Here is a 6743-nt window from a genome sequence, read left to right as displayed (position 1 = left end):
TTCTCTACTGTAACTAGACTCACTTATCGGCCAACATTTCACTCTAGTCTGTTACCACATTTCTCATGTTTACATATTAAGACACCATAACGTGTTTTTGTCGCCATCTCAGTTTAAATTTATGACACCACATTAAGAACTTTAAGATGAGCGTTATATTCTTGTGTGTTGTTAACGATGTTCTTTTTTCACATTCTTGCTCTACGCCTATTTAACCTGTTATGAGTTTGTTACTCAAGTCTCTAGAACATTGACTTTATGTCTGTGGGCCTACAAGGCCTCCACAGTGTCTGGAAACAAGGTGTTGGTGTGTTCACCTCAATACTGTCCATACCAGCTTGTCTCACAGTAGGTTGTCCCAGTGCATCATACGTCGGCATTCTTCAAGATTCAAGATTCAAGATTCCTTTATTTGTCATTTTTATGCTCCACATAAAAACAAATTTGTGTTTCTTACATCCACCACTCAGAAATTCAGTGCAAAACAATTGGTGAAAACTATAAAGTAATTAACTAATAATTAAGAGCACTAATAAATAAGCTTAAAGTACGCTAAAAATAGAATAGAATAAATAGTTAATTTAAAAATTTAAAATATAATTTAAGGAACAGTCTCTTTAGTGCAGTTCACATTCTCTGATTGAGCAGTCTGATTGCTGTGGGAAAGAAGCTGTTTAGCAGCCGAGTAGTCCTTGATTTCATACTTCTGTATCTTCTCCCGGACTGCATGAGTGTGAACATGCCATGTGAGCGATGAGTGGAGTCCTTTATGATGCCGGTTGCTCTGCTCACGCAGCGCTCGGTGTAGATCTCCTGCAGACGAGGCAGCGAGGCACCAATGATTTTTTCAGCAGATCTCACTATCCTGTTCAGTTTGTGTTTCTCCTCTGCTGTGCTGTTACCAAACCAGGAAGAGCTGCAGTAAGTGAGAATGCTCTCTACGGTGCCTCTGTAGAACATGGTCATAGCTGGGATGGGGAGGTCCACCTTCTTCAGTCTGCGGAGAGAATAAAGGCGTTGTTGGGCCCTCTTGATGACAGCTGTGGTGTTGTCACTGGAAGTCAGCTCGTCTGTCAGATGGACCCCCAGGAACTTGGTGCTGTGTACCCTCTCCAACTCAGAGCCGCTGATGGTCAGTGGGAGATGGTGCCGGTGACCAGTCCTCCTGAAGTCAGCCACCATCTCCTTGGTCTTATTGGTGTTGAGGGCAAGGTTGTGTGTTTTGCACCACGCTGTCAGCTGCTCCACCTCTTCTCTGTAGGCCGACTCATCGCTGTTGGTGATGAGGCCGGCAACTGTGGTATCGTCGGCGAACTTTATGATGTGGTTGGTGTTGAAACTAGCAGAACAGTCATGCGTCAGCAGCGTAAACAGTAAAGAGCTCAGTACACACCCTTGTGGTGATCCTGTGCTCACTGTGGTCGTCATAGATGTTACACTACACTCTAAGAAAAAAATTCGTAGAAAAACGGATAATGTCCTGGCAGAAAATTACCAGGACATTTTCCGTTAAGTTTACGGACATTTCCTTCAACCGTAAAATGGAAATTTCTGTTGATTTACTGGATGTCCTCCGTACCATTCACAGACACTTCTGTTAATCCTAAAACGGAAAATTCCGTAAATTTACAGTATATCCTCCGTACCATTCACGGACACTTCTGTAAATCCTAAAGAAGACATTTCTGTAAAATTACATCCCATCCCATATAATACAATAATGACTGGTATCCATCACAATTTGAACATGTTTATTTTTATTTTTACCCTCTTGTAAACAAGAATTCATTAAAGAAACAAAAAAGACAAAAACAGGTCTATTGTGGGTGTCAGAGGGTTAAAACGTGCTTGTTTGTAAAATTGCTTTAAAACAGCAACAAATAGAATAAAACAACAAAATAAAACATTCAATGACCAATGTACCAATTGTTTTGTAAAATTGCTTTAAAACAGCAACAAATAGAATAAAACAACAAAATAAAACATTCAATAACAAATGTATGACCAATGTACCAATACACTTGAACAACAATGGTGTTGCATCAAAAGGTGGCCACAATAAGGTTTTAAACAGCGAAAGCATCATTAAATGCTCATTTTGTAGAATACTTTTGCTTTAAAACAGCAACAAACAGATTCAAACAACACAATAAAATATTCAAATGGAATAAAGTTTTAAACTTCAAAAGCACCATTAAAATATAGCTTATTTTGTAGAAGACTTTTTTTTGCATTAAAACAGCAACAAATTCAACATTCAAAACCATTTTCAAATACATGGCAAAAAACTATTTACAAGCACCAACCCAAGAAAAAAGTATAATCAGAGAGCAATTGTGAAGCGAGAGGCGGGGCTCCGTGTGTGTGTGTGTGTGCATGCTCAGTCCCAAAGAGTTCCATTTTGAGCTTTGAAAAAAGCTCAAATTTTCCAGGGATTTTCAAAGTTGTTAATGTCACACAGGAATGTCAGCAGTCTAGGAGGAATGTGTAGCTGCTTCATTCCCTTCATTTCAGCCTTTGACCCTCGTTCAGGATTTATTCCCAGGAAAACTCTGAAGGAAATTAATGAAACTGAACTAGAGAGCAACATGCAGACCAAGTTGAGGTGGATACATACTCAATACTCCAAGACTTTTGGAGTATATTTGAGAATTTTTCCATTACATTATTTAATTTACTTTAAGGATTTGAATACTCTTTCCGCCACTGTAGAGTTAGGGCTCGGACACAGGCAACATTTTTTGCAACCTCAACTCCACGGTTGTCAATGTAGATGTTTGGAAGACTTGCTCAAACGCGAGAGCGCTGCCACCGCAGCTCACTCGATGCAGTGCACTGACATACAATCAGACTATACGAGAAGAGAGAGAGAAACAGAGTTCAAAACAAACAATGTGTTGCTTACCTTTGTATGAACTCCAGGGTAAGCGACATCGCCTTTGGATGTTTTATGTTTAAAACATAAAACAAACAGAAAGTGTAGCTCAGGTCCACCTCGAGTCTGGGTATCATCGGATATTCCGTTTTTCCTTTGGAATTCAGAAAGGAAAAAACGTTTTTTTATTTTTTCGTTTTAAACCAAAAACCAGGAAACGGCCGTTTTCCCGTTTTTCGTTTCTGAATCAAAAAATGAAAAACGAACCCAAACCGGGGTCTGGGTATCATCGGATATTCCGTTTTTCCTTTGGAATTCAGAAAGGAAAAAACTTTTTTTTATTTTTTCGTTTTAAACCAAAAACCAGAAAACGGCCGTTTTCTCGTTTTTCGTTTCTGAATCAAAAAATGAAAAACGAACCCAAACCGGGCCGTTTGTTTGTTTTTGCGAATTCCTTTTCTCATTATTCGTTTTGAATTGAAGAACGGAAGTCACGTGGGTTTTTCGTTTTTTTCGTTTTAAACCACAAACGAAAAACGGAATCACGTGGTGCTCTGTTCGTTTTTGTTTCCAAACGAAAAACGAAAAAAACAAATTAAAAAAACGACCCGATTTAGTTTCTTCAAGTTTCTTTCTGTCATTTTCTCTTCTGAATCGAAGTGCGGAGAACGGCAGTCACGTGACCAGGAAGTGAAGGCAAACATGTCAAAATAAAAGCCAAGAAGATAGTTTGATCATTCTATAAAAGTGTAACATTATTTAAGCACAGGATCAAAGTAACAGTAGAAGATAAATAGGCTAAATAAATACACAAATAAATACATATAGATATTTTTTTTTTTTGTTCTTTTCATAAACACACAAATGTCTTTTTTCCAAAAAGTGTGTGATAAATCACAGGGAGGGTCTCTACAGATGTTATACAACAGGGAGGGTCTCTACAGATGTTATACAGAACTCTCACATAATTGACACTTTTCTCTCTCACACTCTCGCTATGGGCTGTTTCTTTATGTCGGCAGGTGAGAAGCACTATGTGGCTAATCCTTTCAACACACATGACACTTCCACCTGATCCCTTCACTCCGTTAGGACGGCTGTAGCCGAGTAGTTCTACATCATGATAATGCTGATTTTTCAACAAGCGATTATGACATTAATGCCAGCTAGACAGAATAAAGCTCTGTCTGTCATGACAATAGTACTGGACTGAAGGCCACTTCATCAAAATCATGGAAATTCACAATAATTAGGCCTGTGCTAAAAAAGCCGACGCAAGTAAGCCAAATGATCTGTGGTCTATCGCAATAACCTCCATATTGTGTAAAACCATGGAACGAGTTCTTGCCAGCCACCTGACCAGCACAGTGGCTACTAAGCTAGATCTGCTCCAGTTCGCTTAAATAAGAGCAACAGAGGCCCAGACGACGCTGTGCTGACTCTGCTTAACACAGTCACAAAACACCTGATGCACCTTTAGGTTATGCCAGAGCTTTATACGCGGATTTTAGCTCAGCTTTTAACTCAATGAAGATGCATATTCTCCTGAAAAGGCTCCTTGATCTCAACATCAACACAGGGTTAGTTCTGTGGATCATGTCTGTGTCAGGGAGAACATGTCAGACAGGCTGCCCACAAGGCTGTGTTCTTTCCCCTGTGCTATTCTCTCTTTTTACTAATGAATTTATGATCAATGAGAAACATTTTAGACTGTTTAAGTATGCGGATGACATGGCCTTAGTTGACCTTTTACAGGAAACAGGCCCACTAGGTGAAGCTGCCTATCTGGCCCACACTACAGCCCTTCAGACACGGTGTCACACTAGCCAGCTAGAAATCAATGTGGCTGAGAAGAAAGAATTAATCATGTGCTGCACAAAACAACATTTGATCACAGAGCTAGTTTCACTTGATGGCCAACATGTTGAATCTGTGGAACACTTTAAATACCTCGGTACAGTCCTGGACACCCAGGTGAGCTTCTCTGAAAATACAGAGTATATTTTCAAGAGATGCTCACAGAGACCTTTATCTTCTAAGGAAACTCAGTGGCCTCGGTGTCAGCCGGCAGATTTTAGAATTAGTGTACAAAACTATTGTTGAGAGGGTTTTAACCTTTAACCTTCCTGCCTGGTACGGTCACCTACACTGTAGATAGAAGAATAAACTGTCTAGGATTGTGTCAATGGCAGGCAAAATAGTTGGTAAACCCCAAAAGCCCTTGACTCAACTTTTTACAGAAAGGACGAGGAAGAAGGCGAGGAGTATCCTGGCAGATAGCTCCCATCCTCTCTGCAGCCAGTCGGGAGGAGCTATAGAGCCCCTCTGGCAACTAAACATATGTTTAAAAAGTCTTTCATCCCAAATGCCATCAATATTCTAAACTCAACACAGTGACTGAGCAGATCTGAGCCACAGACACTGACATGAACTGTTTTAATGTGTAACATAACCTGTCTTTGTTTTTTACTAACTGCTGTCTGGTTTTTAATGTCTGTTGTTTTCTGTGTTTTGTGAGCCGAAGACAAATTTCCAGCCTGGTGAACAATAAAGTTTGATTGTATTGTATTGATCAGATCATATTGAAGGGCCGTCAGCTTTACAATTTAGTTTGGAGGGAGATTCGGTACCAGTGAAGTCAGTGCATTTTATGAGTAGGCCTTCTGTGACATTACCCACCGTAGGGGTCAGAGGTCACCACTCCTCAATCCCCAAGGATTTTCTTTTCAGTCAAATTTTCAATTTTGACGCATTTATAGATGAAAAGTCAAGTCAATAAACATGGTCAATGATAGATAAGTATGGTTGATCAGCATGTTTGCCAACCTTCAGACATCATAGTGTAATATGATGATTAATCAGCCTGAGTTCACTAAAAAACTGAAATCACTAACTTTCTGTATTCTGTTTGGTGGTTTATGATGCTTTTCAATCATTTCTTGCCTATTTGGTATAATATGTAATTTTACTTAATTTGTTCGACATCATGATAATGCAGATTTTTCAACCAGTGGTTATGACATTAATGCTAGCTAGACAGAATAAAGCTCTGTCTGTCATGACAATAGAACTGTACTGAAGGCCTTTCCTTTACTCGGGTGACTCTTTACAGCCGTCTGAAAACAGCAGGTATCTGTTAAATCTACAGTATCTGGAGTGATGAAGTGGCCTTCAGTACAGTACAGTATTGTCATGACAGACAGAGCTTTATTCTGTCTAGCTGGCATTAATGTCATAATCGCTTGTTGAAAAATCAGCATTATCATGATGTAGAACTACTCGGCTACAGCCTTCCTAATGGAGTGAAGGGATCAGGTGGAAGTGTCAGGTGTGTTGAAAGGAGTAGCCACATAGTGCTTCTCACCTGCCGACATAAAGAAACAGCCCATAGTAAGAGTGTGAGAGAGAAAAGTGTCAATTATGTGAGAGTTCTGTATAACATCTGTAGAGACCCTCCCTGTTGTATAACATCTGTAGAGACCCTCCCTGTAATTTATCACACACTTTTTGGATAAAAGACATTCATGTGTTAATGAAAAGAACAAAACAAAAATATCTATGTATGTATTTATTTGTGTATTTATTTAGCCTATTTATCTTCTACTGTTACTTTGATCCTGTTCTTAAATAATGTTACACTTTTATAGAATGACCAAACTATCTTCTTGGCTTTTATTTTGACATGTTTGCCTTCACTTCCTGGTCACGTGACTGCCGTTCTCCGCTCTTCGATTCAAAACAGAAAATGACAGAAAGAAACTTGAAGAAACTAAATCGGATCGTTTTTTTAATTTGGTTTTTTTCGTTTTTCGTTTGGAAACAAAAAACAAACAGAGCACCACGTGATTCCGTTTTTCGTTTGTGGTTT

This window comes from Sebastes umbrosus, chromosome 12, assembly GCF_015220745.1.
Source record: "Sebastes umbrosus isolate fSebUmb1 chromosome 12, fSebUmb1.pri, whole genome shotgun sequence".
NCBI classification, from domain to species: Eukaryota; Metazoa; Chordata; class Actinopteri; order Perciformes; family Sebastidae; genus Sebastes; species Sebastes umbrosus.
Note: the sequence above shows the minus strand (reverse complement) of the source record.